Consider the following 15,283-nt stretch of genomic DNA (forward strand, 5'->3'; position numbering starts at 1 on the left):
TTCTTGCACAAAATACACCTAAAAGTGTAGAAAAAAATTGACAGCCCGATCCGAGTAGAGGAACACCATTTTTATGACCATTAAAGCGATTTTCGTCAAAAAAAAATTTTCAAAAAAATTCAATGCCCAAAAAAAATTTTCAAAAAAATTCAATTTTTCTTAGGCAGACTATTTTATTGCAATTTCTTGCACAAAATACACCTAAAAGTGTAGAAAAAAATTGACAGCCTGATCCGAGTAGAGGAACACCATTTTTATGACCATTAAAGCGATTTTCGTCAAAAAAAAATTTTCAAAAAAGTTCAACTTTTATTAGGCAGACTATTTTATTGCAATTTCTTGCACAAAATACACCTAAAAGTGTAAAAAAAATTGACAGCCCGATCCGAGTAGAGGAACATCATTTTTATGACCATTAAAGCGATTTTCGTCAAAAAAAAATTTTCAAAAAAATTCAATTTTTCTTAGGCATACTATTTTATTGCAATTTCTGCACAAAATACACCTAAAAGTGTAGAAAAAAATTGACAGCCCGATCCGAGTAGAGGAAGACCTCTATTATGACCATTAAAACGTTTATCGAAAAAAAAATATTTTCAAAAAAATTCAATTTTTCTTAGGCAGTCTATTTTATTGCAATTTCTTGCACAAAATACACCTAAAAGTGTAGAAAAGAATTGACAGCCCGATCCGAGTAGAGGAACACCATTTTTATGACCATTAAAGTGATTTTCGTCAAAAAAAAAATTTCAAAAAAATTCAGTGCCCAAAAAAAATTTTCAAAAAAATTCAATTTTTTTTAGGCAGACTATTTTATTGCAATATCTTGCACAAAATACACCTAAAAGTGTAGAAAAAAATTGACAGCCCGATCCGAGTAGAGGAAGACCTCTATTATGACCATTAAAGCGTTTATCGAAAAAAAAATATTTTCAAAAAAATTCAATTTTTCTTAGGCAGTCTATTTTATTGCAATTTCTTGCACAAAATACACCTAAAAGTGTAGAAAAGAATTGACAGCCCGATCCGAGTAGAGGAACACCATTTTTATGACCATTAAAGCGATTATCGAAAAAAAATTTTTCAAAAAAATTCAATTTTACTTAGGCAGACTATTTTATTGCAATTTCTTGCACAAAATACACCTAAAAGTGTAGAAAAAATTGACAGCCCGATCCGAGTAGAGGAACACCAATTTTATGACCATTAATGCGATTTTCGTAAAAAAAAATTTTCAAAAAAATTCAATTTTTCTTAGGCAGACTATTTTATTGCAATTTCTTGCACAAAATACACCTAAAAGTGTAGAAAAAATTGACAGCCCGATCCGAGTAGAGGAACACCAATTTTATGACCATTAATGCGATTTTCGTAAAAAAAAATTTTCAAAAAAATTCAATTTTTCTTAGGCAGACTATTTTATTGCAATTTCTTGCACAAAATACACCTAAAAGTGTAGAAAAAAATTTGACAATCCGATCCGAGTAGAGGAACACCAATTTTATGACCATTAATGCGATTTTCGTAAAAAAAAATTTTCAAAAAAATTCAATTTTTCTTAGGCAGACTATTTTATTGCAATTTCTTGCACAAAATACACCTAAAAGTGTAGAAAAAATTGACAGCCCGATCCGAGAAGAGGAACACCAATTTTATGACCATTAATGCGATTTTCGTAAAAAAAATTTTTCAAAAAAATTCAATTTTTCTTAGGCAGACGATTTTATTGCAAATTCTTGCATTCTTGAATACTGTCATTGATATTAAATTTGAAGGGGTAAATATTAATTGGAAATATAAGGTTTATTTACAAATTATTTGTGTTTTTAAATTTTCTACAATGTACTATTTATCTACAAAAGACAATTACGACCATCAACAATAATTGGTGCACCATCGGTAACTGGTACACTTACCCTACTACGATTTACTTTTTTCAGAAACTATTTACGAAATAAGTCTTACGATTTCGTATATAAAAATTGACTGTCATTTATTATAATTTCTACCTTAACAAATAAGGTGAGAATAAGTTAATAAAAAGTTACGATAGATGTCACCTGATTACCATTTTCAATTCTATTCGTAAAATCATATTTGAAAAATTATAATTTCTAAGTATTTAGTAGTCTAAACGATTTTTCAATTTTATTACTTTGTTACCTGCGAGACCCGAGATTTGTTTTTGTTGCAGTATACAAAGGACAAGTCTTGAATTAATGGTCATAACAATGGGAACAGAAAATCTCAAAGATAATTAAATCAATTAATTAATTATTTTTAAAAATATAAAATTTATTCTCTGGTACATGACAACGAATTTTTATACTATTAATGAGTTATTCCGCAAAATTTTTGTCGCGATCTAAGGTCAGAATTATATTTTTATATAATAATTAAAGGCGATTGTTTTCCTACAAAAAATTTTTAAAATATTATATATTAATTTATTTTTATAAAGTTTATTAATATTATTTTAAAAATTAAATACTATGGAGAAACTTATTTTTTCTAAATAATAATAATAATAATTGCAAAAATTATATTAGTTTTATATATTTTGAAAATTTTAAAAATAAAAATATTCGTGTAATAATATTTGAATAATTGTAATTTGCAAGTATTTGTTTGTCGAAACAATTTTTCAATTTTATTACCTTGACACCTGTGTGACCCAAGATTTATTTACATTTAACGAGAAAGGAAAATTCTTAAATTGATGGTCATAACAATGGGAATAGAAAATTCCAAAGATGAATTAATCAATTTTGTAGGATTATTGTAAGAAAAATTTGGTTTTCCTGAATATATTGAATTTTTTAAAATCGAGATCGTTTAAATCTAGTGTGCAGCAGCAAAATTTTGGTGCAGCAGCTGTCCCAAACAAAAAAATTTCTATTTTCAGTTAATTTCGCTTATATAGAAACTCAACGTGAATATTAAGTATGAAGTTATAATTAAGGGTTTACACCACTTTGAAAGTTTTAAAAAATCTTAAAAATAATTTTTTGATTAAAGTACGCCTTATAGGCATAGAAATGATATGCTATATGGACCCGGCGTAGCTGATTACAGGTAATTTTTAATTTTATCATTGTTAATCACGATCAAGCTATTAAGAAAACTTTAAACGCGTTTCTCTCAAAACTACATTTGAAAAATCGGTGGGTACTCTAGCTGCCACAAATTTCAAGCGATCCTCTTAGTTTTTTTTATTTTGTTTGTGATATAATTATCCAGAGGAATACGTAGGGATTTTTCGAAATATTAATATTTAAATTTTCTAGGCTACGTATTCCTCTAGATTTTGAGTTGCAGAAACTAATGCTTTTTTTTATCTACACTCTAAATCTGAATCAGTGAAAATTTCACTGAATTGAAATCAGTGTTTTTACTGATTCCCAGTGAAATTTCGCTGGTGAATTAAAGAAAACTGAGCTCACACTGATTTTAATTCAGTGAAATTTTCACTGATTTAGATTTAGAGTGTAGCTCAATTCTGGACCGAGTTATTGTGCCCACCGCACGGCAATCCATTTTTGAAGCACTCCGCCATATAATTTGTCAGACCTACATTTTTGAAAAAAACACAACAAATTTTTTTTTTAATTCAAGAGTAACATAATACCCTACTGTATTTTAATTTTCTTAAAAAAATTTCTATTTTTTAATAAAAATTGCTGAAAAAGCGTATTTTTTGGGCGGGTCAAAGTGGTGTAACCCCTTAAATATAGAAATTTTTTGTTTGGGGCAGCTGCTACACCAACATTATTTCAGTGTATGTTTTTTTTATTTGCACAGAAATAACCCACGGTTGAAGACTATTAAAGGGCACTACAAAGTATTACAAAATTTATATTCTAATTTCAAAATTTTTTTTTTTTTGCTTGTACATTTTGAAATAAAATGCCCTATATGAAACAACAGATGACAGGAAACATTACAAAATAAAAATAAAATCTGTAATATGTAATTTGCATTTTATTTAATAAATGTAATTTTTTATATCGATTCGTATTAACTTTCTGAAATTATATTTATCGTTTTTTTTTCTTGTTGTAATGAGAAATTTTACACATTTTAATTCTTTATTCACCTTTCATTGATTACAACAAAAGAAATTTTTTTATTCTTAATTATGTACAAAGTAGTGGAAATGTTTTTTTATTTTTAAAATACAAATAAACAAAAATAAAAGGTGAATAATAATTAAATTTTTTTTTTAAATTAAATTTAAGGTCTTGTGACTGTTAGGTCTGTAATGTTAATTTGTTCGTAACTTTTCTCGTAAAATGCTTAATGGATTCGAACTGAAATTTTGTGGAGGAATTTAAAATATGATAAAAAATTGTTGTTTTATATAATAATTATTTAACAATATATCAAAATTTTCGCACTTGACAACTACTCCTTATTATATTTAGAACACCTCCATAAAATTTCAAATCAATCCATTTATTATTTTACGAGAAAAGTTACGGACAAATTGAAATTACAGATTTAACAGTCACATAACCTTAAGATTATTGCAAAATTATTAAGGATGATCAATCTATTGACATAAACTCAAAGTTATTTTTAACAACGAATAAAGCAGTTATGTAATTTAATTTTACAAAATTTTAAAAGATTCAGTTTTGTACTATTTTCAAAAAATTACTTGATTGATTACATGATTTTTAAAAATTTAGTGAAATTAATTTTATTTATAATTCATTTGATGATAAAATCAATTTTTAGGTTGAGGTTACACACAAGTGGTTGAACCGCTTTAAATGCAAAATATGTAAATGAAAGAAAAAATGATAAATGATCTTAAAAAATAAAATTAAAAATAATATATGTATTTAAAACATATTTAGAATTTCTGAGTTAAAAATGTAACTAAAAAATGGAATAAAAACACGAAAAAGATGATAAAAATTTTTTTTAGACTATTCTGCAACTCCCAAGTCGAATTCCAAGAAGAACAGTGAGAACAACTGGTGATATACCAATATCAAGTTGACACAACAGCATCTCGTGAATGAAAGTAGGCACACCGATAAACAGTTCCAGTTTATGGCCACGTACTCCGACAGGTCTCATTAGTCCTGCAAACGGATCAGATTCCAGGTTTGTTCCATTTTTCAATTTAGTATAAAAATTTTAAATAATGTTCTTTTTCTATATCTCAAATGAAAAGTATATTATTTAAGCATTATTGAAATAATTACCCACACAACAACGATTAAATCGAGAAGTTTTTAGGCTGCCTAGATTTACTCATTTTTAGGGTTTAGTGGCCCTGGGCCGAAAACCTTATAGTTTCGCTTTAGCGTCCGTCCGTCGTACGCGGGTATACAGTTACCATAGCAACCCTTTCAATAGCAAATGTTTTTATGACCACCACCAATTATAAATTATTTAATACATATAAATGACTTTTGATCTGCATTTAAAATGCCACGAAACACTAAATGTAGACGCTTTGCGCCTGCTTCTTTTCCTGATTTTTTAGGTAAAAAATACTTTTTTACAAAGCCCCTAACGAAAACTGCACTTTCTACAGCTCTGTAGAGCTTCGAAATTAGCTAATGGCAGACGAGATCTCACTTGTCCACTTTCTTCCCGCTAGATAATCAATTTTCTTCTCTAGGGAGGAAAGTTGATGACGTAGCGGGAGGAAAGAATATCTGGACATTCTGATTGGTTAGTTAGATAGCCACACAGAAAAAAACTGTACTCAAAATGAGTACGAAATCATACTCATTTTGATATGCAGCAAAAATGATAACGCTCTTATTCATTTTGAGTTTTCAGTGAAAAAATATCAAAATCAACAACGTCAGTTTCATTTTGAGTAAATGTTTAACTATGAATTATAGATAAATAACAAATGATTATTTAATTTAAAATAGTACTAAAACAATTGTTTTTCATAAATAAACACTTTTAAACTAAAAAAACTTTAATTCTTAAAGTCAGTTTATTATTATTTATAAAATAAAATAAATCAAGTTTTAGGTTAAGAAACATATGAAACGACAGGCAGTAATACGAACTGCGTTAACATGAAGTAGAGAAAGAAAGCGCTATTGTCAAAAAACCAATGGTAATGGCGCCTTATTTAAAAAATTTAAAAGTAAAATATTGTTTACGAAACAAAATGATATTGTGTTAAATTTTTTTCACATTAATTAATAAATAAAAAAAATTTATCTTTAAAAATTTTAACAAATAAATTTTGATTCTTAAAATCACTGTTTTGTGATCAATAAACTGTCACGTCACCGTAACTTTTACATTCATAATTATAAGAATTCTTTTAATCCATACCGAATTGTATGTCTCTGCGACAAACACCCGTGCTTTGTTACGCATTTAAATGCCTTTCTCTTATGAAAACTCCCGCGCCATTGTCGCGCGACTAAACATCTTTCTTTTATGTATAAATGACCCTTGCGTTTTGTATCCTTCTATGTCTATATACTGTATTTCTAAAACATACAAATAGAAGCGAGAAATCTTTTATGACACTAGAAGAGCTCACACCCCCACAAAACAAAATGATCTCTTTCTAATTTTCCCTATGTGCTAAAATCAGACGATGTAATAAATGCTCTCTTTCCAATTTTCCTATGCGACGAACCCCTGTGGTATCACCACATTAGAAGACCATAAACGCTCTTGTACAGCTGCGAATAACCGTAGTCGTGCTCTTTCTATCTTGTATTAGAATGGTTCACACCCCCCTTTTTTACGTTTAACTAAGAGAGAAGGACTCAACTTTGGCTTCCAAAATAAGGGTGAAAAATATATAGCACTATTCTCTTACGAATATTCAGTATAGAAGGACTCAACTTCGGCTTCCAAAATAAGGGTGAAAAATATATAGTACGACCAATAAAATTTATCTATTCTCTTACGAAAACTCAGTATAAAAGGACTACATTTTCATGGAGAGATCAGTTCTCAAATCATCTTCATACGTATAACATCTGCCAGTTCAGAACTTTTCATCATACACGTTACTTCTACTTCATATTTGGTACCAGTTCACATACGAAATCTAGTACAAGCGGTGTTACTCTGCTCAATTTCATACTCAAGTTCGACTTAGAAGAATCTCTGTGTCAAGTGTTAAAAGTTTCTACGTCAAGAAGAGCTGATTCAATCAACTGAACTCCGGACCTGTGGTCATCACCAAGGCCCGTCAACCTTCCTGTGAGCTCTCAAACTATATCTGGCACCAGAAGTTCCTATCATAATTAGGGCACAACAGTGGTCCGTTTTCATACATCTTACATCTAAATTTTCAAGGTAAGTTGTAATACTTTTTATCTAAATCCTTCCTAATTCCTCATAAAAATTTGTAGTAACCTTTTACATTCCTTGTTGCAGTAGAATGCTGACTTCCCCTTATTTCAAGAATCGTTGCTTCAGGATACTCTCTCTCAAAGATCAATTTTATAACTCTAAAAGTTAAATAAATTTGTAACCTTGTCATTAAAAATCACTATTCTCTTTCTTTCCTGTACCCTTAGCTCAGAGCCTTCTGCTCTTTAAATGAAACAGGAATTCACTGAATCACCGAGCGGCCACAAATAAAATAAAATGTTATTTCTTTAGTTATTTCTCTATTTGAGACGTAACAAAACTAATAAAAAATTATAAATTAAATATATGTGATTGATGTAGTTTTTCTTTGGATCTATAATTTTTAGTAGAAGTTGTTCTTTTTTTTATTTGAAAAAAATAAATGATTATTTTAAAATATTATAATATTATAAAATTGAGTTTTTATTATTTAAAAATTTTTATGTATAATATATTTAATATAAAAATAAATTTATATTATTAGATAAATAAATTAACTCATAATTATTAATATTATTAATATAATATTATAATGTAAATAATAATAATAATTATTATTATTATTATTATGAACAACTTTAATAATAATGTGATAAAATTTTTTTTCGATAGAAAATAAAAACTTTAATAATATTTTGAATATCACAGTTAGTACCAACATAATAGTGGTAAACAATTTTATCTAGCATAACCTGACATTTGATACTAACCAGTTTCATTTTGAGTAACGTGAAGTTTGCCGTTTACTCATTTTGATAATTTACTCAAAATGATAAGCAGCAAAAATGTGTACAGTTTTTTTCTGTGCACCTATATGCTCTCTGTAGTGGGAAGACGAAACTATCAACTTAACCTTTATTTTTCACAGGACAGCGTTTCTAATATTTACGTGTTCATATATAACGAACATATTTACTTGCGATTTTGTGGCTTATTTTAAGTGTTTAAAAGAAGTATAATCTAGATAGATATTTAATTCAATGTCTGGCAGTGTACACCGCCAGAATTATCTGAAGCGGAAACTCTAAGTAACTAACTTATTGGTATATAACCTTGTATAACAGATATATACATAATTATTAAATAAAATTATTTTTATCCAGAAGTGTGTCTTTGATCGGGTTGTTGTGAAAAGTATAGTACGTGTCTCGGAGAGACGCATCTTTGCCGCTTCGGGTAACTTGCCGCCCTCGTCGGCAAAGAGTGCGTTTCTCCCCTTGGTACGCAATATACTATTTAAAATGTTTTTTCTAACACACGCACCGAAAGTACATCATTTCTTACCTGTGTAGTGGGAGAAAAGTATGTCTTTTCCGGCGAGCGGGAGGGAAAGTTACTTTCCCTCCCGGTGACGTCACTAAGCAAAAATTATGTCTTTTCTGGTGTTGTTACTGATAGATAGAAATAAAGAATTTGATTTTGTTTTATTACACACGTGGAAATCAACCATTTTTCTCCCTTGATGCATAATATACTATTCTTGGAAAAGGAAAAAATTCTTCCTCCTTGTTTCAAAACGAACTAAATAATTTCTTTCTCATTTATTTCATTGAATACCATTTCTTTTAAGGAAGTTCTCCCCCTCCAACGTCAGTCAGATCAATGCCCATTTAAGTTTTCATTTGTATCACGTAGTACTAGCTCAACGCTTAGCAACGTTGGATTATTTATTTTCGTTGAATAATAATAATAATAATTTATTATTTCAAAAATCTTAATTTTTTATAAGCAAATTCAAATTATTATTCATTATTATGAATCTTTGAAGAATATGCTATTATATGTATATACTGCTTATATTACTTTCAAATTTCGCGCTTTTTCTATACCTAACCTACAAGACGCAACGTTGCCAAGCGTTGTGCTAAGTAATTTCTGATTGTCAAAATACGGTGTTTTTTTAGACAAAATTATTAATTGTGAGTCTCCTAAGCCAGGTCTGATAAATTTTATTAAAAGTAAGTGAACATTGGCTATTAAACTTTATGTATGAGAGATTCTTTTTCAATCGCCCCAGCCCAAAAAGTCAATGTTCTGGGATTGGCTTCATAATTTGGTAAATTGTTGTCCTATATGATAGTAATAAATCCCTATAAAATAAACTCATTAAAAAAATATTTGTAGAAAGTAGAGGGGGTTGAAGTTTTGACGTTAAGGGTAACATTGTCATTTTCAAATCCGTATAACTATGACAAAAGTTAATGGATTATAATTCATCTATAATGAATTTTAATGCATTTTTCACGTACTTTTCAAAAATGTATACAAAATTTAAAAAAAAAAATTTTTGACCCCTTTTTTTCAAAATCAACCCTTATTTTTCAGATTTTCACCCCTTCGGGTATTTTTTTTTTATTTTCATTGTAAAGCTGAGGTTTTTTCCCATCAGCTATGTAAATATGAAAATGGGACAACAATAATTTTGTGAAAAACAGAATATTAAAGCAGGCGGTGCCTACCTAAATCCTCGAAGATGATCTTTAGGTATACCCGTTATCGGCACCGCCTACATTAATATTCTGTTTCTCACAAAATTATTGTTGTCCCATTTTCATATTTACATAGCTCATGGGAAAAGACCTCAGCTTTCCAATGAAAATAAAATAAAAAAAAAATACCCGAAGGGGTGAAAATCGAAAAATAAGGGTTGATTTTGAAAAAAAGGGGTCAAAAATTTTTTTTTTAAATTTTGTATACGTTTTTGAAAACTACGTGAAAAATGCATTAAAATTCATTATAGATAAATTAAAATCCATTAACTTTTGTCATAGTTATACGGATTTGAAAATGACAATGTTACCCTTAACGTCAAAACTTCAACCCTCTCTACTTTCTACAAATATTTTTTTAATGAGTTTATATTTTAGGGATTTATTACTATCATATAGGACAACAATTTACTAAAGTATGAAGCCAATCCCAGAACATTGACTTTTTGGGCTGGGGCGATTGAAAAAGAATCTCTCGTATATAAAGTTCCAGTAATATCTTTTCGTCAGATTTTTCACAATTTGAGATTTCAGACCAAAAAATTTAATTTCCCATAAGAACGCGTGTTAAATGTGAAAAGAGAAAATTATTTATATCTTTTGTCAAAATCCACCTAGACCTCTAAAAATTTAACTACATCTTCTTTAAACCATTATCTATCAGTTTATCAAGTTTGATAATTAACTCTTCGTCATTTCTGTTTGCGAGAGAACTTCTTTAAGTAAAAATACTTTTTTTAAATCATACTAACTGGAAAATGAGTTATAAGTAATTTTTTTTGAAAGGTTGTTTTCTTGGAAAATGAAAAAATTCTTCCTCCTTGTTTCAAAAACTCTGTAAATAAATTATTTCTTATTTAGGGTCAGTATGTTTTTTCTTTTAAATCGCAATACTTTTGGTTTTTTGTGTATTAAGTTATTTAACATCCGTGGAACAATTTTATGGGGTAGTAGGAAATATAGGTATCATTGAATCGCACTAATCAACTGTTTTTTATTTACCCATAAATTTTTCAACTTTGCTAAAGTTAGGGGTAAATATTAAACAGTCATTATTTTTTAGAAAATTTATGAAAAGATTAATTTGAAGTATCCAAATTTTTAAAAATACAAATAATTCAATCTAATAGATAATAATGCATTTTATAAGTTTAAAAATAAACCTTGTTAAATACTATGTACAGATGAGAATATAGATGAATACTATTTTCAATGCATTTTTATAATGCTGAAAATTGTGTTGTAGTTGATTGAAATTCTAACCCAAAATTATAAGATACGTTTAATTATTTATAATCTCATTATACATAATACAATATTTAATTTACTATGGAGTGTAGGGAAAATTTAAAAATTGACTTTTGAGGAAGACTAACTTAGAAATTTTATAACCTAACTTTTCTAGCTCGTTATATGGTAATTTTAATTTTTAAGTCATGATTTACATTTATATAACTTTTCATAAATTAATGAATTTAATACTGTTTCTCTTCTCATTAACAGCCAATAATATTCAGTCTTCTAACTTTTATCAGAAAACAAAATTTTTTAACAAGGTTTCTGAAATTAAATCTTAATAAAAAAATAATATAAAAATAAAGAAATATCTTGAGAATTAAAATAATATTCGGAAACATTTTTTATATCAAGTCCTTGATTTTGACATAAAGTTTTTCTGCAAATATTAAACCCACGTTGGTAATAATCGGTGCAGATATTTTACACTTATACTTATTAATATTTATATACCCGTGTGCAAAAGTGTTTATTAATGATAAATATCCCCTTTTTGTAAATCCAAACCATTGACATGACACGCCGATATCTCTTCGATTTCCTTTAATGTTTGCATATGAACAAGAATATTCTTTTGTCTATCGCGTTGTACCACCTAAATATCCAAATCCAAAAACAAGACCAATAAGAAATTTGTTACTATTAATCCGTGTTAATATTGCCTAATCATCGATATTTATTTGCTCACATTTTTCAAGGAAATCTGCAAAATGTTTTACCTCATTAGATTTATATGATTCATACTCAGATTGGCGTACCCTCAACTATCTATCGCTACTCAATTTTTCTGAGAACTCATTTAGGAGCCAACAAATTGACGATTTTAGAACTACAGTTTCTTTTCCGGTAGAATCGGTAACAATTGTAAATGGACTTGATTCATTCAATTTTATCTTACAGTCTGTATAGTCTCTCAATTCTAAATTACCTTGCACTGTTGATAATACTGTAAAATCTATTAAAAGATCAGAATTTGAATTTTCTATTAAACCATGTGAATCGACTCCTTTTGTAAAGTTTTCATCTAATTTTTCGAATTCAATTTCTTCAGATTGTAAAAAATCATTTTGCTCAGCATCGATGTTATCAGTATCAGAGGTAATACATTGAATATTTATTTTATCTGCAACGTTTATTTCGATCTCGACTCCAAGAGCACGCATTGCGTGAAATGCGTCTTGCTTCGCTTTGTTCATGATGTAAACATTTTCATAAGCTAATTCTTTATCTTGACTCTCAAACGAAGCATTTAAATGTTTAACTCGAGAAAATTTGAATGTTTCAGTATGGGTTCGAACATTTTTTAAAACAACAGAATGATTCGTTTGGTAATCAGTCTGTGTATTTATTCCCCCTGATGTTCTTGTAGAATATTCACCGAACTGCTTATCAGACCTCTAGAAGCTTGTCCCAAAGTAGAACCTATTATGAGTTCGTCATTTTAATAATGATAATCGGGAACGTGTAAAGAAATTGAATTTTCAGAAAACGACGTAGGTTCAATACCGTTCATTAACATTTGGTTACCATTTTGAGACATACTGAAACTTTGATCTAATTCTGTATAAATGGTTCCATTTTCTTTATAGAGTAAGGATTTTCCCTTCTGGAATGTTTAATAAAAAGTTGGGAAAAATTCGATTCCAAATTAGACTCGTGATTCTATTTTTCTGAAAATATTTCACTTCCACGTGCTGTTTACATCTAAGTTCATTGACTCCTCTATTTCATTTAGATTTTAAATTTTGTATTTTCAATTTAGTCTTGACGATACGATACGATAAATCTGGGTTACTCAGTTCTTTAGATTTTTTTATGTACACAACAATCAAGTCCAATAATTTTTTTTCTCGAGTTCGGTATTACAATTATTTGGAAATGATTGATTAGTCATGGACACCATCGATGACACTGTACTCATGTTTAATTTTTTTTTCTGTTCATTGTATAGGATTCGTTGAATTTACTTTCATTTTCGTATTCCAGTGTGACTGCTTTATTGAATTTACGTACTTCACATCAAAAATATTTGTTTTTATGCCACTTAGAAAACAGAAACTTTTTGGATTATTTCGCAATAATTTTCGAAATTGTCATTGGAATCCAAAAGTGAAGGCAAATCATTTGCGACAAATTTTTCGACTCATTTAACATTCATTATTTGTATATGGTACACTTAATGTATATATACATATATATATATATAAACGGTCACCTTTACATATTCACTGTTTTTTAAACTTTCACTGTTTTTTCCGTTATTTTTCATAATGTTTTATGGCTTTTTGGATTTTTCTAGAAGAATTACCACTTTTTGTAAAAAATGCATAGAACATAAAATGTGTGTTTTTTGAGACCTATAACTTTTATTTGAAACATTTCACAAATTTTTGCGTTTGTTACGAGATAATCGCAAAAAACCATGATTTTATGGTGTTTTTTATGGTTTTTACTATGATAATCACATTTGCGCCAATTTTTACTATCATTTTTGTAATTAGGGCACAAAAATACGTTAGTATACCAAGTTTCATTAAGATCGGGGGTGAGACCCTTTCAGAACTATATCTATAACTTTTTTCGCGCTTTAAAATGAGGGAGAACACGTTTAAAAAGTATAAACAAATTTTATTTTTTAAACCAATTGTTTAAAAAATAATTTTTTTTATAAAAATATTTTTTTTTCTAAAAGTTTAAGGTCTTTTGCGTAAAAAATTTAAAATTTTTTGTATACTTATTTAGCACCACATTAATTAATAATATTCATTAGGGCAACTTAAATAACACATTTAGGAAAATCACCAATATTAAAAATTTTTTAAAAATAATTTTACGTTTTTAAAACAGTTTTATATATTAAATTATAATTTATTATTTAACCTAACAATTATATCCAAAAAATTATTATAAACATACAGTTAACTGATTATTGTTACATATTATATTGTTAATAATAGTTGTTGAAATAGACAATAATTAATCATATTTTTTTTGTTTGCAGTTGTTCACTGAAGAAGAAGAGGTTTACGACATTTTCAATGTGCATACGAGCAGCGGAGACGTCCATCAATCGTATTACAAAATTTATTTTAATAAAAATTCTTTATGAATTATAAGTAAAAAAAATTTTAATTATCGGAGAATTCAAATTAAAATCGGTTGCGCGCCACTTCCAGTACAGTAATGTCAGCCAATTAACGACCGGCGTTCTGTGTTCCACCACCTCCAGCGGAGAGCGTCACTTCAAGAATATTCTCAGCCTATCAACGCTCGGCGTTCTGCGTTCCACCACCTCCAGCGTCGCGCGCAACTCCAGCGACACTTGTCGCGTCTTCACCCATTTAGTCCGCCATCAGCCACGTGCCAGCATCGTCCGGAATTTTTGGTGAGTTTTTCTCATTTTCTATACCCAGATACCATCCCCTTTTCCAGGAAGTTAACCATGTTAAGTTCCTTACTTAACTCTGTTAACTTCCAGTTAAATTGCATGAATTTGTATATATCTCCCTTTTTTCTTTCCTTTGTTATCTTTTCTAGTACTTATCAATTATTTACTAGAAAAATGCAAAGGATTATTTGTAAAATATTAAAGTTTATGTTTTAAAGTTTGTAGTTTTAATTTTTTTTAAATTATGTAATCTAAGTACTTTAAATTATTACTTGTGAATTTCCCCGAAAATAAAATTAAACTTTTGGTAAATAAGACATTCTAATTGAAGAGAACAACCTCGATCCTTGTTTGTTTTTCAATATTATTGCTTTAAATATTACTGATTTATTAGAAATATATTAAGCGAAGGAAAATGGATAAATATTTTCTATTAAATTTAATTTCTTTGACGGCATTAAATTTAATATAAAATATATATCTATTTTCCTTCGTTTTGTGAATTTTTAATAAATTAATAATATTTAAAAGTAATAATATGAAAAAGAAACAAGAGGAGGTTATCCTCTTCATCTAGAAAGCCTCAAATGTAATTGAATTGAATAATATGTTTTTACATTTTTTTAATTAATATTTTTGTATGAATATTATAACTCACAAAATTTTTAAAATCTCATTAAAATATTGATAATAAAAAGATGTTTTTGTCCAAAAAACTTCTTTTTATTATCAATATTATTAATTATTACTA

General features: G+C 28.2%; 1 protein-coding gene across 1 annotated transcript in view; it reads left to right on the plus strand.

Moving 5' to 3' along the window:
* The window catches only part of LOC127290465 (dynein axonemal heavy chain 7-like), a 66,057-nt gene extending 51,631 nt beyond the window's left edge, over positions 1 to 14,426 (plus strand). Inside the window, exons 5-6 of the mRNA XM_051319040.1 lie at positions 4,934 to 5,115; positions 14,146 to 14,426. The gene's annotated coding sequence lies outside the window, so the exon portion shown is untranslated. The remainder of the gene's footprint in view (positions 1 to 4,933; positions 5,116 to 14,145) is intronic.
* The last annotated feature ends 857 nt before the right edge of the window (positions 14,427 to 15,283 follow it).

The sequence above is a fragment of the Leptopilina boulardi genome, unplaced genomic scaffold (genome assembly GCF_019393585.1).
Source record: "Leptopilina boulardi isolate dan_hultmark-lab unplaced genomic scaffold, ZJU_Lbou_2.1 LbouV2_69, whole genome shotgun sequence".
NCBI classification, from domain to species: domain Eukaryota; kingdom Metazoa; phylum Arthropoda; class Insecta; order Hymenoptera; family Figitidae; genus Leptopilina; species Leptopilina boulardi.